Genomic DNA, 20,014 nt, shown 5'->3' with positions numbered 1-20,014 from the left:
CCAGATAAAGACCAAAGTATTCATCTCTAATATTGACCTCGGTAATGTAATTAATACGCATCAAATATACTGCCGGGAGAAATCGTCGTCCAACAGATCCCTTGTAGAATAAGGGGCGAAAACAATTTGAACAAATTTAATCGTCCTTCCTCAGCACAGTCTATTATAACTGCGTCAGAAAAGATATTCCCTTACATTTCCTCATGTATGCAAGAACCGTCATGGAAATTTGGTCAGTTTATTCAAACAATAGTTGATGAGTTGACTCATCAGTTAAAAAAATTTATTATGACCTGAGCGAAACTAGGCAAGTTTATAAAAGTGCTGTACGAAGTGTTTTCAAAATCTGGCGTGGGGCAAGAAAAAGTTCTTTACGTTATTGATTCGTTGGGACAGCATACTAGTCACACATTCCACTATGAAATCCTTGTAGACAGGAGGAAACCTTGAACCTGTACCGTAAAAATAATCCCATCCAAATACATTTCATTTTGCTAGTTCCTTGATGTTTAATTTTGCAGGCAGGTCAACATTTTCACGAAGAAACTTCGAAATGAGTTGTTAAGTAAGGATGATTCCTTAAAAATGCTTCCTTCAGTTCTGCATCAATGAAGTGCACAGGCTTTCACGGGAACTATCAAATACGCATGGTTCGCTTCGAAGTTGATCGAAGAATTAACAGTCCTTTTGAAGTTGAACGAAATGTTATTTTTGAAATCGCTTCTCAAAAATCTATGTGCCTGCAAGGTAGTAGCTTTCAGTAAATGCGCGCATTGCTTTTCGAATTTGTGTTTTGGTAGCTTCTACGACAAATACTATCCGGATTTGTGTCTACCATAGCACATAATAGTGAGTATGACGATTCTGTTACCTATCCTGTGACAACTGAATACATCGAGAGTGAATGCGTAGTGAGCGCTGATATTAGTCTTCCTGGCAGATTAAAACTGCTCGCAGGACCCAGACTCGAACTCCACACCTGGACATTCCGCAGACAAGTGCTCTGTGGACTCAGATACCCAAACACACCTCACGATCCCTCCTCATAGCTATACTTTCATAACAGTGCACACTCCCCTGCAGAGTGAAAATTTCATTCTGGGGACATCCCACAGGCAGTGGCTATGCCATATCTCAACAATGAACCTTTTTTCAGAAGCGCTAGTCGTGCCAGCTTCTGTGAAGCTTGAAAGGAGAGAGAAGAGGTACTTCCGGAATACATGTACGTAGTGACAATTATTGAACTATATGAAATAAAATCAACATAACTTCTGAAAAGTTTGCGTTAGGACGTTCAAACTGCACGGTTTGCCGCGGGACATGGTTTAGTTCAGTATGGTTTAGTTCAGTATGGTTTAGTTCAGTTTGGATTACCGGCGCCCACTTTCATTTGGATGGGTTCGTCAGTAAGCAAAATTGGCACATTTGGGAGACTGAGAACCCGCATTTCGCGATCGAGAAATCTCTTCGCCTTCAACTGGTGACTGTAGAGTGAGCAATATCCAGTCATGGAATAATCGCTGCGCTATTTCTTGATGGCATGGGAACTACTGAACGGTACGTGAAGGTTTTGGAAGATTATCCAAAGTGACCCTGATTTCGAAAATATGTGGCTCATGCAACATTCCCCGGATCTGAACACGTGTCTCCTTTTTCGAGGTATATCAGAGACAATGTGTACAGCAATAATCTCATATCAATTGCTGAGCTTAATACAGCCATCCAGGAGGTCATCGTCGCTTCAGCGGGTATTGCAGAATTTCGCTATTCGTCTGTGCCGCATCATCGCTAATGGTGAAAGGCATATCGAACATGTCATAACCTAAATCCAAATATCTGTAGTATTAGTAGTAGTAATAGTAGTAGTAGCTTTATTCATCCGTACATCTGTTTTTACAAAACTGTAGGACATGTCAAAGTACTTACAAATTTAGATCAATTTAAAATAAGCTAATTCGTATACACATGTATTTACAGACTTTTAGTTAGCGACAATCATCAGATTTGCTCCTGGTATACAATACTTTATTAACAAATAACTTATTAAATAATGTAATGCCACATTGTTCACTCATATCTCACTATGAGTCACTGCACACACTATACACACATTGTTTCATAACACTTCACTCACTACACACACACACACACACACACACACACACACACACACACACACACACACACACAATGGTGATCTTTGGGCCATTTTCTGCACGGCAACTTCCCATTTGCTATCCTAAAAAACTAAGTCAGCGTCCCTCAATAATGAGTGAGATGTTGAGCGCAGAAAGAGGAAGAGGTGTTAGTATTGTGCTATGCATAGCTTGGGGGTAAGTATTTCTAGAAAGGAGAAAAAAAGAAAGGAAAAAAGCATAAAGTGAAGGTGTTATGTGGAATGTTGCGTATTTTATAAGTAGAAACCTACTTATCAGTGCAATGTTTCAAACAATAAAAGCGTTCCAAATGAAACTAAAATTATGACAAGCGTAAGTGAATGTAAACAATTTTATTTTCCTTTCAACACTTAGGCCAAGCATAATCAAAAAAATACGATGCAAAGAGCAGCCAAATTTTTCAACCTGATGCAAGAATTTGAAAATCGATTTCAGGAATTTCGAAAAATAGACAATATAGTACTTTTCCAGAAGGTTTTCAGATCAATGCATGGAGCTGCAATCTGACACCCAAGTAAAGGAAAAATTTGATCGTGTACCTTTTTTGGACTTTCGCAAATCACACCTGCCCAGAGATGAACAGTGATAACTTACGTAAGTCATCTTTGTTTGGAAGCACGCATGTTTGTGGATAATTATTTTCAAGAGTAAAGTGTATATCGAGTAGCAACAGATCCAAAATCTTAGATGAACACCTTGAGAACACGCTGAAAACTCATATATGACATGTCAAATGAATTCCATCTAGCTTTTTAAAAATAAAGAATCACAATTTAATCAATTATAAATTAGGTAGATACATATATACCTCCGACCGTCACTCCCTTCTTTTTCCCTTTAGTGATTAATGTTAGCGTAAAATGTATTAGGTGCGGGCCAAAGTTACTCGTTCTCTTCCACAGTGGCCCAGGTAAGCTAAAAGGTTGGATACTTCTGCTCTGTAGCTTTTTCTAGTACCATGGAAGTTATCCACATATTCTATCATCCTGTTCTTTCTTCTTGTCAGTGTTTTCCAGATGTTCCTTTCTTCGCTGATTCTGCTGAGTATTTCCTCATTCCTTCTCGTATCAGTCCACCAAACTCCCAACATTCGTCTGTATCACAAAATCTCAAATACTTCGAATCTCTTCTTCTCCAGTTTTTTCACATTACATGAACACTATAATCTGCTGTTCTCAAAACATAAACTGTCAAAAATTTCTTCCACCAGGTTAAGGCCGATTTTTGATGCTTTCCAGGAATGTTCTATTTTCCCGTGCTACTATGCTTTTAGTGTCTCCATTGCCTTCGTAGTAAAAATTCTTAACATTATCTACTTCTTGGTCTCCAGTTTTATTGTTTATCGCTAATCTCATTTCTCCTAATCTGTCTATCTCCGAATTTTTCTGCGCAGATTTAGCAGGTTTTATGACTTTCTAAGTGGGATTAATGACTACAATGCACAGCGAAACCTACTTACCATTGAGATTTCACAAGAACACTCCGTGGGTCCAACGCTTAGCACAGTTATCATCAAAACAACTTAAGATTTTGGATGTTTTACCATGTATCGGAGTTTTATTCTCATTGTAATAACTATCAAATTCCTAACACATGGCCGGCCGGAGTGGCCGTGCGGTTCTAGGCGCTACAGTCTTGAACCGCGCGACCGCTAAGGTCGCAGGTTCGAATCCTGCCTCGGGCATGGATGTCTGTGATGCCCTTAGGTGAGTCAGGTTTAAGTAGTTCTAAGTTCTAGGGGACTGATGACCTCAGAACTTAAGTCGCATGATGCTCAGAGCCATTTGAACGATTTGAACCTAAAACATGGGTGGGGCCTACATCCAGTGATCTTACGACACGAAACGTTGACATTATAGCCGATGGTCACTGGCTTGAGTACGCGTTTGTTTACATGAAGACTCAAGTAAGGAGATTATTGCTGTGTGTAGGCATAGCGACAAAGAACTCCCGTAATATTATTAATCAGCCTGAAGACCGTTGGTGTTGAAATTTATTTTATTTACACATCAGTTCGTAGCAAGCGAAACTTGATAGCAGAAAAATTACCTGTTTGATTGGCAAGTGCGTTACATATATCATCCTCCAATTTTGCTTGCTTTCTCTAACATCAGTTCTCAGTCCAGTCTTCTATCAGCAGGACTTATTCAAAAATCAAGGAAGACTTCCGTCAAATTGCATTTTCTTTTCATCTGCCGCTAGTCGACAGTAAGGTTGCGAAGGTGCTGCGAGAACTCTGTTGTTGAAAATAAATGTGTGGCCGGCGGCTATGGGAACAAAGTGGGCTTTTTCCACAGATACCATGTTAGTGATTGACGTATGACCGATAGTACCTGATCCTTTATATCGATTCCTGAACGAAATGGCTCTTAAATTAACACTGTGCCAACATCGTGCGTTTACTGTCACCGAGCGAGACGAAGGCAGACGATATAAAAGGAGGAGTGGGAGAACTCAGGTACAACTGTCGATTAATTCCTAAACTGCGTTGGTTTTTTTTTTTTTGGTCAGTTTTTGCACCTCGGCTCGCCGCACCATAGATACAGCTCTAAGCAGTACAAGTAGTATTTTGCGAAGCCGTATATGATCTGCTTGTGCACGCACTGAAGCTTTGACACAACAGGGAGTATCCATTAAGTAGTGACAAACAACGCACACTAGGACCTAGCAAGGAAACAAACGCCCGCGGAACGATACAACAGGTAAACCCGGGAACAGAGACACCTGGCGATAGGACGCCGAGAAGGGCGCATGTGGCGGCGCGCTTCGGCCGCCGCGGGAACCTGCAGAGGGTCATGGCGGATCGCCGAGCAGCACTGCTACTGTGTTTACCTATGCCCGCCCATCGCCCCATCGCCCTGGCCGTCATTTTTGTTTGTCAGCCCAAATCCGATAGTCGATACATCTGGACGGGCTCGGAAATCCATCGGGCTCGGTAAATATTGATGAGATTTAATTTTCGCAGAAAAGTAAATACACTTGGGGGGCTGGACTTAGATTAATTGGAAAATCCTTCGGCGCACGCATCGAGGCGTCAGAATACTGATTAAAATGGCAAAGTTTTATTTGAACTGCTCTTCAGCAACCATGGAAATTAACGGCGTGGGCTTAAAGTTAGCAAACAGTAGAAATAGCTACGCTTGCGATGGTGCGAGAGTTTATCCAATGGACCACAAATCCGAGGGCCATACATCCACACGCTGAGGTTCAGAGATACACTACTACGCTCGCTGTTTCCATGAGCATCAGCTTGGGAAAAAAATAAACATTTCGCTTTATGTTTGATTAACAAGCGTTTTGATTCCGGATGCTTAAACTGAAGCCAGGATTTTTTTTTATTTACTGACTGAAGTGAGACTGCAAAAGTACTTGCAGAAGAATCTACTACAATCCAAGAAGTTATGGAGTATAGGAAACTGTGCTGTTGAAGTTCCCTGGTTTTTATTTTCATGTACACATCAGCATATCACTCTTTAAGTCATCGATGAGACTAGTCTGATACTACTCTCCATATTTTATTGCCTTGTGTTAACCTTTTTCATCTCTACGTTATTACCTCACACATCTCTATAAATGTTTTTCATATTCTAGTCTTTGTCTATCTCTACTGTTTCCTCTCTCTACAGCTCCTTCCAGCATCAAGTTAACTATTCGCTGAGGCGATAACTCATTAAGCTGTTCCATCTAGTGGGAAACGTTTTATATTGACTTCTCTTTAGCCTGCTCTGTTTGATACTTCAGCAGTAAATACTCCCCCCCCTTTCCATTTCATTAAAAAACAAAATTCCATGATTAAAATTTCATATATGATATATGATATAATGTGGCCAGTACAGTTAATGCTATATTATGTTACAATTAGAGTTAGAAGTGAAGATGTAATAAATCAAAATGTCGTGCCTGGATCAAGTTTTACTACATGAGCAACAAAAATGTATTTATGAAATAATTTCTATAGATTCAGTTACTTTTGACTGATATTTAATTAACAATCTGTTATGGCAGCATGCTGCCTTAATCAAGTGCATTACCATTAAATGTACCTTACATAATCCTGAATTATGAAGAGATTCATTTGCTGGGTGTGTCAAAGAGGTTATGTGCCGAAATATAGTCCTGTACAGAAAGATAAATTGTGTTAGTGTCTATTATTATTTCGTTGAACGTTTTAAATCTTTTAATTAGCGCCTTCACTTTAAAAAAGTTTGCTTTAAATTCAATTGCGAAGAATACAGAGCACAGTAACAAGCACATCAAAATTTACCATTACTAATATAGTACATACAATGACGATTACACCTTTACTTTATATCTGTTTATTTTCATGTACATATTAATGGATATGAATATTTGCTTAAAATTAAAAATAGACAAGTAAGCATTCAATATCAGAGAAATTTTTCAAGAAATTTATTCTATTACTTTCTAGTTTACCACTTAGAATCCTGTCGCCATGTACAGTTACTTGAATGAAAGCTTGTAATTCATCACAAAAATCTATTTGGTGTCCTTTTTCTATTTTATATAATATGTGATGTTCATTCATGATAGTGTGAAATGGAGGCCATTGTCCTTTATGTGTATGCCTACTGCTAATTTAAAATAATATATTGTTTGTGTGGTATGCATTTATGTGTCTGTTGTACCCTGTTTCTTACCCAATTTGACCTATATAGAGGACATTGTATGTAACACATACTACTTTGTAAATGACTCATTGTGTTTTATATATCTGTCTGAATGAGTGAAGAAGCAGAGTACATCAGAAAAATATCACATTTCTTCCCCGAATATAGCATTACCGAAATACAAAAATATTCCATAATAAAATTTCGGACAAAACTCAAATTGCAACTAAAAAAACGAAGTTTCTTGCTAACTGACCCTGAGACAAAGTAGGGAAGGAAGGGTAAAGTGGCCACTCTAAGTGAAACTGAACTGTAAAGAAACTGTAGCTACTAACAAAGGCTTGTTACATATACATCTCGAACCTACATTCTGTAAGGAATCACAGAAAATATTTATAACTAAGGTAAAAGTAAATGTTATATGATATATAAACGTTTTTTCTGATTGCTTACATAGTGCCCACTTTTCCCTACTTAATAGGCTACAGTGGCCAGTTGTTTGAAGCTATTCCCTAACAGACATTTTAGATTTAAGAAAATAGGTAGGCCAAAAATTTTTATTTCACCATTGATTACTATTGTTATGAGACCAAAGAAGAAATGGGAAATATTTGTATTGCAATACGTTGTTGCACAAAACGTCAAAAAATGAGAAGTATAATAACATTTCTAATGTTTTAAGTAGAGAAATCAACGACCAACTATGGGTTACTATTTCAGTGTAATTCATTTACGATTTACCAACTCAGAAGCAATATTAAGTCAAGTGCAAAATTCACAGGTGATGTTGTTTGCAACCTCCTCACATCCTGCGCACAGTTCATGAGCCCAGCGTTTACAGCTCCGACACCTTATCCATCCTTGATTTTCTGTAAACAAACAACTCTTCCTTGCAGTAAATACAGTCGGTATCACTGTGACGATAACTGCAATCTTCTTTTTCAATTTCTTCTTAAAAAAGTTGCTTTTCAGCAGGCACTCTATTAGCGTTTGGTCACACTCTTTTCTACTTACCTTTATTTTGTGTTGCCTCATATTCTACTACACTGGCCTTATCTCTTTGTTTTTCTTCGAACTTTCTTTTTTCATTTAAAGCTCTTAATCTTTATTTGTTTTATCTTCAGTCAACACATTTTTACAAGGGCTTGAAGCGATTATGTTTGTCTTCCCTTTTCTACTCCCAACTTGCATTTGAGTCGCGCTTTGATTCTTAGGAAAAGTTTTTCATTATTTGGGCTCATGAGGATCCCGTCTGTTGGATATTCAGAAAGATTTTCTTCAGAGGTCGGCCGCTGAGGGTAATCAGCCACAATCTGAAGGCAGCCTCCGCCTGAACACAGCATATAAGTTGGTTCCGAAAACGAATCGGTAGGGCTATTAGAAGAAGGCACGGCAGTTTGGCGTCCTGAGGACGAAGACTCAGCAGTTTCCCAATGAAAAGAACCAATATTTGAACAAGGCACAATATTAATGTTCCTATCCAAAAGAATATCAGTAACAGCAGTATCCACTTTTCCCAGCATGGCCACTTTATCCTACTTTCTCCTATAGCAGTATCATGAGTCCTTGGAGCATCAATGCTAATATCACAACCGAAAATACACATAGAATTTTGTCCAAGTGAACCGAATGTGAACTCAGGAAAAAAAAACTCTAGTTACATAATGAGAAACAAACTGAACTAAATACCAGCTAAGGCACATACAGTCTCTGAAAATTGCTCAGTAAAAAACAGTCTGCAGCTAATAGAAGAAACTGGAAACATCCACGTCCTCCATTCAGCACAACTAGTAATATCATGTCACATACACACCCAAACACAAAGATACCCAGCCTATAGTCACTCAAAGTTATCTGCTCGAATCTCATAAAACATAAAACGCTGTTATTGCCTCAAGCCTTTCTTGATATAATACTAAACTGCAACAGTTTCACATTTAATAACTAAATTTACTTGCTACATAAAGTTCCCACAGTGGGTTCAAGTATACCATGTACAGCTGCCAATATATATGTTAAGCACCTTTAACAAAACGCTCTTGCAATAAAATCAACCTCTGTAGTAATTAGTTATTGAAAGTAGTTCATCTTAGCAGTTAAAGAGTCTTTGGAATTACGTAAGTACCTGAATGTTTAGTCTTGCTGTATTTGTTACTATACTCTACGTGCCACACAATAATTTTCCAGCAAAAATTTAAGTAAATACACTAATGAAATGGTTTAATACATACAAACCACTTGCAGTACACACTAGAATAAATCTATCTTTCTGCAGAGGGTTACATTTCGATGCAAAATCTCACTGGCACACCCACCGCATGAACCTCAATAAAATTCAGATCTAGGTAATTTACATATAACTGCAACGCACACGAAGACAGCAGCATGCTGCCGATATAAGTCGTGCTAATTAAATATATGTAAAAAGTGACTGAAGCAGTAGAAGTAACTTCATAAACTCACAATAGAATCGCTGGCCTCACACATTTACCTAAGATATGGATAAATTTAACCGAACTTCAATATCTGACATATTGTGTTAAGGTTTTGACGTAAAATTATACCTCATAATGAGAAGATAACGACAGCACTATAAATTTTAAATTTCGGTCAATAAAATATTTCAAACAAACTTTTGATAGCCTTAGGAATCGTTAGACAAGAACCCTGAAGCAGGGAACGTACAACATGCAGGTTGTTACCCGTTTCCTAACACAGGTCCTTTTGTACTTTATGTTTCGACTTGGTTTGTAATATTTTTTTGGTAACACTACGTTTCAGATGCTTGCATATTCTCTTGCCTTCCGATGACTCACTTTTCACTTTCGTACAATGCTGTTTCCCAGACGTTCACTTTCAGGAACTCCCTCATCAGAACGACATCAATATCCAAAGTCAGCAGAGTTCTCTCACTGAGGAAACCTTCCATTTACCGTTTCAATCCACTACTGATATCTTCTGTTTTTTGACCATTCTGAGTATTCTTTCACTTCTTCCACCGTTGTGTCGCTCTCAGTTTTGATGTTAAGCATTTCGTTATCCTTCGATCTACGACTTTCATATTATACGTTATCTGTCTGTTTGCTCCGCATATCCTTAAGCCTTATTCTGTAACAAGTACGCTGACAATTGTTTTCAACAGGCTCTCTAAGCCTTCGCAACATATAGAGTGGATTCCAAATTTATCACTTATTGAACGGATGTTACAAGTGTGGACAAAACAGCAGTGACTTGGGTTGGGGCGCAGTGAGCTATAATTGCAATCTTTTTTTAAATCCCAAAATCATTGTTTGGTTACAATAGTCCGCCTGAAAACGTCTGCAGTTGGCAATGCTTCCTTTGGTGTGGGAAAATTATCATCCATTTTCTCGACACTGCAGGAAAATTCTCTTTTCAAGCTTATATTTGTTTATTGATATGATTTAATTTACAACATGGAATTGAAGTTGTGACGATGTACACATATCGCAATAATAAAAACTTTGTACGATAAATGGACAGATTACACAATCAATCATTGTTGTTTCAGTCGATTTACGTATGTTAATGAAATTAAGATATGAAATAAGCGGGTATCTACTCTCAGGTACACACTTCTGATAGCCGTCGCGCTAAATTACAATCAGCTATATTCTTCGGCCACACCATTAACGTGTGTGAAACTTTCACAAAAAAAAAAAATTGTTTGCTTTGGATAGATATTGTTGTTGTTGTTGTGGTCTTCAGTCCGAAGAATGGTTTGATGGAGCTCTTCACGCTACTCTATCCAGCGCAGGCCGGATCATCTCCGAATAACTACTGCAATCTGCATCCATCTGAATCTGCTTGCTGTATTCATCTCTTGGTCTCCCTTGACGATTTACCCCCCCCCCCCCCCCATACTAAATTCGTGATCCCTTGATGTCTCAGAATGTTTCCTATCAGTCGATCTGATCTTTTAGCAAAGTTGTGCCACAAGTTTCCTGTCTACCCAGTTCTGTTCAGTACCGCCTATTAGTTTCGCGACCTACCCATCTAATCTTCAGCATTCATCTGTAGCCCAGCGTTTCAAAAGCCCTATTCCCTTCTTGTCTAAACTGTTTATCGTCAAAGTTTCACGTCCAAACATGGCTACACTCTGTACGAATACCTACAGCAAAGGCTTCCTCAAACTGAAATCTGTATTCGAAGATAACAATTTTTTATTTTTGACAAACGTCTTTCCTGCCATTGTCAGTCTACATTTTATATCCTCTCCACTTCGGTCATCATCAGTTATTTTACTGACCAAATGGTGAAACTCATCTACCATTTGAAGTGTCTGGTTTCCTAACCTGATTCCTTCAGCATCACTTGATTTTGTTGTTATAGATTGCATTATCCTTTTTTGCTTCTTTATCTTCATTTCATATCCCAGTTTCAAAATGTTGTCCATTCCGTTCATATGCTCTTACAAGTCGTTTCCGGTCTCTGACAGAACTACAGTGTCATGGACAAACATCAGAGTTTTTAGTTCATCATCTCGAAATTTAATTCCTGCTGTAAACGTTCCTTAGGTTTCCTTTTCTGCTTCCTCAGTATATAGATTGAATAACATCGGGGAGAGGCTACAACCCCGCAACTCCCTTCTCAACTACTGCTTCCCTTTCATGCCTCTCGTTTCCTATGACTGCCGTCTGGTTTCTCTACAAGTTGTAAGTAGCTTTTCGCTCCCTGTATTTTATCCTTGCTTCAGAATTTCAGAATTCCAGTCAACAATGCCGAAAACTTTCTATAAGTCTACAAATGATACGAACATAGATTTGCATTTCCTTAATCTATCTTATAAGATAATGTTAGAGTCAGTATTACCTCAGGTATTTCTGCATTTATCTGGAATTCAAACCGATCTTCCCCATGGTCGGCTTCTATCCGTTTCTCGCCTTAGTATTTTGGAACCGTGACTTACGAAACTGATAGTTCAGTAACAGTCGCACCTGCCAACATCTGCTTTCTTTGGAATTGGAATCACTAAATTTTTCTTGAATTATGAGACTATTTCACCTGTCTCATACATCTTTCACACAAGATGGAATACTTCTGACGTGTCTGACTATCTCAAGGCCATCAATAATTCTGACGGAATGTCGTCTACTCCCAGGACGTTGTTTCGATTTTGGTTCAAAAATGGTTCAAATGGCTCTGAGCACTATGGGACTCAACTGATGAGGTCATAAGTCCCCTAGAACTTAGAACTACTTAAACCTAACTAACCTAAGGACAACACACACATCCATGCCCGAGGCAGGATTCGAACCTGCGACCGTAGCGGTGGCGCGGTTCCAGACTGTAGCGCCTAGAACCGCTCGGCCACCAGCGGCCGGCTCGACTTTGGTCTTCCAGTGCCCTGTTAAATTCTCCTAGCAGTATCATATGTTCATTCTCAACCTCATCTACGTAAATTTACGACTATAGTAAAATACACTTGTGGTATAAATAACATATATTGTATAAACTACAGGTTGGCGACAGGATTTGTTTTCCAATAAAAAAGCGAGATCCTCCACATTAGTCTAAAAGCTGCTTAGTTTGAGTTACGTGACAAATCACGCAAATCGCTGACACGTGTCTCGCTAACAGACACAGCTGCACCTTCTGCCGGATGTGAAGCACGAAGACAGCATGCATCTACACCACCTCACAACACACACACACACACACACACACACACACACACACACACACGCCACCTAGAATACTTTACCATCTTAAATCTTGGAATGTGTCAGATCAATGATGCAAAATGTGAACTGCACAATTTCCTAAAAAAAAAAACCTTTAACCATCAGGTTAATCATACAGCAGTTTCGTGCAACCGAGAGTCGATAAACTGATGTCTAAAGCTGCAGCCAGAAAGGTGTAGAGATTTAAAAATGGAGCAGTATTGCGTACTTTGCGTTTGTGAGTTCTCTTTTTCAAAACCTCTTGCCCTTCTCTGTGTAAGGATGAGTCAGTGTGATGCAATCAAATGTTCTGCATCGCTGCGGCAGATGAAGTGTTTCTTATTATTTGTATTTTTGGTGTCAGCCTTTAGGTATTTTTATGTGGGCGTTGTAGACGCAGGGAAAGTGAAAATAGAGACTGCTGTGCCAACTATAAAATGAGATGATTTACAGTGTTGCAGCTGTGTAATTTCCTGTGGAAGTTGTTATGTTGCAACGCAGGGACAAGTCCTACGACGCATTTACATACACGACAAACGGTTTGAACAGTCCATTTGCTGCTCCCAAAAAGATCTATGCCTCAACCCGTGTATGGTTGTTACGTTGAAATTTAATCGGTGAGGCCAGCCTGCTTAGCTGAGAGATAACGTGTTTGTCGACCATGCACCGTGCTCGGATTCGATTTCCGACCGAGTTGGAGATTTTCTCCGCTCGTGGACTGGGCGTTGTGCTGTCCTCATATCACCGACGTGCAAGTCCCCCCCTGTGGCCCCACCTGAAATAAGACTAGCAATCAGTGGGTCGAGCGTCCCGGGAGGGGCCCTCGCGGTCGTCAATGCAACACGATCATTTCTCATTTCATTTCTCAACGATGAGAGCATATCTTCCTGCTTTAGGTCATAAACACACAGATCGATAACAAAGTAAACATGTGCCCACTGCGGACTGCAGTGCGTTGCTCGTCACCTAATGAAATTGGAAATTTGTGGTAAGTTCCTATGGGACCAAACTGCTGAAATCATCATGGTCAGCACTGGACAGACCACGGCAAGAAATGGAAAAATTTTGAAATTTGTGGTAAGCTCTTACGGGACTAAACTGCTGAGGTCATCGGTCCCTAGGCTTACACACTACTTAATCTAACTTAAATTAACTTATGTTAAGGACAACCCACACACCCTTGCCCGAGGTAGGACTCGAACTTCCCATGGGGTTAGCCGCGAGAACCGCGCAAGTCTCCCTAGACAACGCGACTACTCAGCGCCACCGTCACCGCCATTTTTATATAGGAGCAGCTTACCCCCCATTACTTCCTTACCCTCCTCGCACCTACCTGCCGAGAAGTGAGTTATGGCTTCATAAAAGTCAGCTGTCTGTTGTCATTTTTCCATGCAATTTACCCTACACTCTTGCAACTGTTTTGCCATTATTTCTTTCTGATGTATTGTAATTGAAAAGAACTATTCGTCAAGCTCTACCGTTAACACAGTAATCATAGTTTGAGTACATACGGAACACGTGTGTACCACCACATGAAATTACAGCCGTGCCTGTTATCTTGGTCAGAAGGTGATTCTTGTTACATCGTTTGTATGTGACTGACTGTTCTAAATCTTCCCCCGGTTTTTGCCTGAGGATAGAAAGTTCTTTCCGTTTCTTCCCCTACGATAAACTAGACGTTGTTCAAATAGATAAAAACTGGAGTCGCTATGCTTTCATTTACATAATCTCAACTACTTTTCAAGGTATTAAAGTTACCCACTTCATCCATCCAAGAGACGTATAATCATGTAGATTGTTCTATATGGGAGACTTCCTAGGATATTTGACATCTTAGTCAATAAAAACAAATATTCTTGTAGAAGAACTTTTATTAATTTTGCATATACATTGACAAACAGGAAGCAAGCCTTTATTTAGTGTAGTTTGTAAACATCCAGCTTAATTTTTAACTTATAACTTAAATCGACATCTGGATCAGCTATCTCTTTCTCCAAGCAGTAATTTAACAAATACAAAGAAGAGATATTCTCGAATTCCAGTACATATCTCATTTTCTTCCTATAGTATGTCTGTTTTGTGGCTTTATCAATTAGATTCGTTTCTTCCTGTAGTTATTCTAGACGAGAGAATTCAAGGATTCAAATGTTACTTATTATTTCCTCCATCATACTATCGCTGCAGCATTCCTCATCTTCCTGTGTGCACGTTAACAGCGAAATTTCTATATAGAACTTAGAAGTTACCAATTTTTGCAAACGAGTGTCCATTAAATGTAGTTATTTCATCTGTTTTGATCTCTACCAAACGGCTTTTCAGTTGCTAGGTATGAAAGTCCAATCCGCTACCTTTGGATAGAATCTAACCACTCTTTTTCAGCCGATCAAAATGGGAAAGGAGGTTCACAAAAACAAAACAAAAGGAAATTGTGTGTGCCTTAATGTAGAAAATGTTCTCGATTCCCATGATTTCAGTCATTACTCTGACATGTGAGAAATTTCCATTGTTATTTACTGTTAATGCATGTATTTTATATTCCCCAGTTTTCGCCAGATTTCTCCTCACACTGTGTTTAAAGCAATGTAAGACTGGCATGCACATCTGCAGTAGCTACTTCCTTTTCCAGTTAACGTTTATATTCCTACTTTATGGCAGTTGTCTTTACCGTATACTACAGTTTCCGTTTCTTGATTTCGCTGTCATCCATTTCCAGCTTTACTTTCCGTACACGGAACTCATTGACTAAACTTAGGGGAAAAATTTCCTTCATGGGAAGTCGTTTAAGTCTGTTCAACACATTATTCCTCTTTCTTAAGGCTTGTTGAATAACATTGTTTGTGGAAACTAGGCCTAATTTGGCAATATATATTTTTGATGTTAGTGTAGAGGAAAATGTCCTACATTCAGAAAAAAATTGTTTCGATTGCTTTAAAATAACAATTACATCACCTTTGTTGTAGTAAGTGTTAAAAAATTACATGTTATTTACAAGCCGATAGTTAAAACTCTATACAGACTGAACATAACGTATAAGCTTTTGTCGGTCTGGAGTGTGTGGGAGACTTATGCCAGTCAATTTTTGGGTATTGTTATTACCCGAGCAGCCAAACTGCTGAATACGCAAAAGCCCTTCTGTAACTTATTCGTTAATTGACACTATACGGAAACGATTGGCATGAAGTACAGTGTAACACATTTTAAATATTTTTAGTTGCTATTTCCTGCACTTAAGAAGTCTTGCACGGGGTCAAACACCGATCCATTCTGTAGTTCTATTTTGTGGCCTCCTGCTGGCTGATACCCTGTTCTTTATCCAATGAAGACGTTTCTTGCAGTCGCATATATGGACACTTCACAAAATCTGTAAGAAGTTTACCGATAACTTATGATTTGAGAAACAAATTTCTTATGTATTTTTATTACAAAACTTTAGTCATACACGTTATACAGTCAACCCAAAACTGTTTTAATGTCGTCCACAATCACATTTTTGTTTTTCAGGCAGACTCCTTCTTGTCATTCTGCTGTAGGAGAACTGGTAGCTTCGGCTTGTCACAGTGTTTTGCACAGACAAACTCGCAGAATTTACTACGTAGATAATTGTTAAATGACCCGCACATCTCCTTCTTTTACACTACAGATCATCCCTTCCTTTATTTCTTACGGTGCCCCACATGATCATAAATTTTAACCAAACAATAGTGTCACAAAATGGTTCTGTGCTTAGTATAAGGACACTAAAATTGTTCTAGCTGAGGAGTGTATCATGTTCGGCTCAATTTATGCTACTAGTATCAAAAAGAATATTATCTACGTTTACCAATAACAACCACAAACGAAAGGGCTCATCTTCGTCCTTGATAGCTAAGGGATATTGAGCACATTACACAAAGTCATATTGACGGTTTCAGATATCAAAGATGACTGTTCAGTTGTGGCTATCAAGCCTCCTTTGAAACTCAAAGTATCCTAATTTAAGAGGTATGACCAGAAGATCACGTGACTAGATGTCCTGCCATCTTGGATCTTTATAGTATTAAAAGGAAGCTTGATATCCGCAACTGATTAGTCTTCTGTATCAGTGGAAAGTGTTAGCATGACTTCGTCTAATGTGCTAAACACACCGCAGCTAGTAGGGAGAAAGATGAGACCGACTAACGAATGCTTTGGTGTGTGGCTACCGTTACAACTTTAGACTTTAGTAACTATACTATATTAGCCATCAGCCCCACTTCATATGGGTAGCACTAAGTGTCTATGGCCGGACGACTTGTGTGGCGTAGCAGTACTAAGTTACAAACATCAAAATAAGTTTAGAATCAACCAGGTTCATAGAACTCCTGAAGGGAGACCTTGACTGTGGACATTGTATCACAGACAAAGTCCCTCTGACTGATCACAGACGTCACTAAACCCGCCCAAAGATTTAAACAACCATGTATGAGCAGCTCCTATTAGACGGAGGGGGTCCGACAGTCGATCAGTTCCAGTCGTTCCAACACGAAGGAGGTATACAGCTAGTGTTGTCTGTAGTTCAACCATGCCTAGACGGCCAATACCGCTGTTCGATCTCGTCCGCATTGTTACTTTGTGCGAGGAATGAATCTCAACAAGGGAAAGGTCCAGGGGTCCCGAAGTGAAAAAAAGCGATCTTGTTCGGATATGGAGGAGATACAGAGAGACAGGAACTGTCGATGACATACTTCTCTCAGGCAGCCCAAGAACTACTGCTTTAGATTAGATTAGATTTACTTGCATTCCAATTGATCCGTAGTGAGGAGGTCCTCCAGGATGTAGAACATGTCAGAAAAACAACAATACGTGACAGATATTTACAACTCAAACAAATAAGCTAATGTACTATTCCACAGCTCCCAAGTGGCATGGTCGTCATTTTGTAATGAACGCTATATGAAAGAATCATTTTACAAATACTAATGCACTGAATTAAAACAAAAAAAAAGTTTTCTATTTATTTATAAGGTAATAAACGTCTAATACAACTATTAAATACTTATTTACAATGAACACATTACTGCACTGAACTGGTGCAGATGTTATATTGTACTTACACACACACACACACACACACACACACACACATATATTCAAATGGCTCTGAGCATATGGGACTTAACATCTGTGGTCATCAGTCCCCTAGAACTTAGAACTACTTAAACCTAACTAACCTAAGGACATCACACACATCCATGCACGAGGAAGGATTCGAACCTTCGACCGTAGCAGTCGCGCGGTTCCGGACTGAGTGCCTTAACCGCGAGACCACCGCGGCCGGCTATATATATAAATTCATCAGTTGAGTAGGAGTTGGCCACCAATAAATCCTTTAGGCTTCTCTTAAACTGAATTTCATTGGTTGTTAAGCTTTTTGTAGCTACTGGCAAGTTATTGAAAATATGTGTTCCTGGATAATGCACACCTTTTTGTACAAGACTAACTGACTTTAAATCCTTGTGAATATTATTCTTATTTCTGGTGTTGATTCCATGAACTGAGCTGTTGGTTTGAAAAAGTGATATATTTTAATGATAAATTTCATTAAGGAATAAATATATTGGGAAGCAGTAGTCAGTATCCCTAGTTCCCTAAACAGGTTTCTGCAGGATGTTCTTGAGTTCACACCACATATAACTTCTACTGCACGTTTTTGTGCCCAGGGAACTTTAGCTTGGCTTGATGAATTACCCCTAAAAATAATCCCATGTGACATTATGGAATAAAAGTAAGCATAGCATGCCAGCTTTTACAGTTTTATATCCCCTATGTCTGACATAAATCGCATTGCAAACAGAGATTTGTTAAGAGGCTTCAGCAGTTCTGTGGTGTGCTCCTCCCAGTTGAACTTATTATCAAGCTGTAATCCCAAGAATTTAACACTGTCCACTTCTTCTATCTGCATGTCATCGTGTGTTAGGCGTATAATCGTGGGACATCCTTTACTGAACTGCAAGTAGTGTGTTTTTTCAAAGTTTAGTGACAAAGAATTGGCTAGGAACCAGTGATGACTGTCCACAAATAATTTATTAGCTGACCTTTCTAAGACTACACTTGATTTGCTATTTATTGCAATGTTTGTATCATTAGCAAACAAAACGAACTTGGCTTCTGGTAATGTTACAGATGAAAGGTCATTGATATACACAAGAAAAAGTAAGGGGGCCTAAAATGGAACCTTGTGGGACCCCACATTTAATTAGTTCCCAATTGGATGATGCCTGATAGCTTGTACGTGTCTCTTTCCTAATAACACCCTTTGTTTCCTGCCAGAGATATAAGACTTGAACCATTTTGCAGCATTTGCTTTTACACTATAATGTTCTAATTTACTTAAAAGGATATTGCGATTTACACAGTCAAATGCCTTTGACAGATCACAAAATATACCAGTTGCTGCAATTTTTTGTCTAATGAATTAAGCAAATTTTCACTGTAAGTGTAAATAGCCTTCTCAAAATCAGAACCCTTTAGAAATCTGAACTGTGACTTTGACAGTATGTTAATTGAGGTAAGATGGTTATAAAGCCGATTGTACATTCCTTTTTTGTAATTTTTGAGAATGGTGGCAAAAGTGAAATTGGGCAGAAATTTGATACTATTTATTTATCTCCCTTCTTAAACAGTTGCTTAACTTCAGCGTATTTCATCCATTCAGGAAATATTCCACTGATAAATGACTGGTTCCACAGATAGCTTAATACGTTACTTAACTCAGAAACACATTCTTTAATTAAGTTTGCTGATATTTCATCATACTCACTAGATGTTTTTAATGTTAGAGATTTTAGGATGTATATTATTTCTGCTGGGGTAGTGAGGGCCAAATTCATATTATGGAAGTTACTTGAAATGTCTGGTCTGAGGTATTCCATAGCAGTATCTACAGAACCTGACAACCCCATCTTGTCAGTAACAGTTATAAAATGTATGTTAAAAAGTTCTGCAACATTATACACGTCTGTCACCAATGTACCATTTAATCTTAATGCTACACTACAGTGGATGACCGCTACCTACGGATTATGCCACGGAGAAACCCTGAAAGAAATGCCATCATGTTGAATAATGCTTTTCGCCACAGGACGTCGTTTTACGACTCAAAGTGTGCGCAATAGGCTACATGATGCGAAACTTCACTCCCGACGTCCATGGCGAGGTCCGTCTTTGCAACCATGCCACCATGCAGCGTGGTACAGATGAGCCCATCAACATGCCGATTGGACCGCTCAGGATTGGCATTACACTCTCTTCACCAATGAGTGTCGCATATGCCTTCAACCTGACGATCGTCGAAGACGTGTTTGGATGCAACACTGTCAGGCTGCACGCCTTAGACACAGTTTCCAGCGAGTGCAGCAAGGTGGAGGTTCCCTGCTATTTTAGGGTGGCATTATGTGGGGCCGACGTACGCCGCTAGTGGTCATGGAAGGTGCCGTAACGGCTGTACGATTTGTGAATTCCATCCTCCGATCGATAGTGCAACCATACCAGCAGCATACTGGCGATGCAT

This window comes from Schistocerca gregaria, chromosome 1 (genome assembly GCF_023897955.1).
Source record: "Schistocerca gregaria isolate iqSchGreg1 chromosome 1, iqSchGreg1.2, whole genome shotgun sequence".
Classification (NCBI taxonomy): Eukaryota; Metazoa; Arthropoda; class Insecta; order Orthoptera; family Acrididae; genus Schistocerca; species Schistocerca gregaria.
This window is presented reverse-complemented; position numbering follows the sequence as displayed.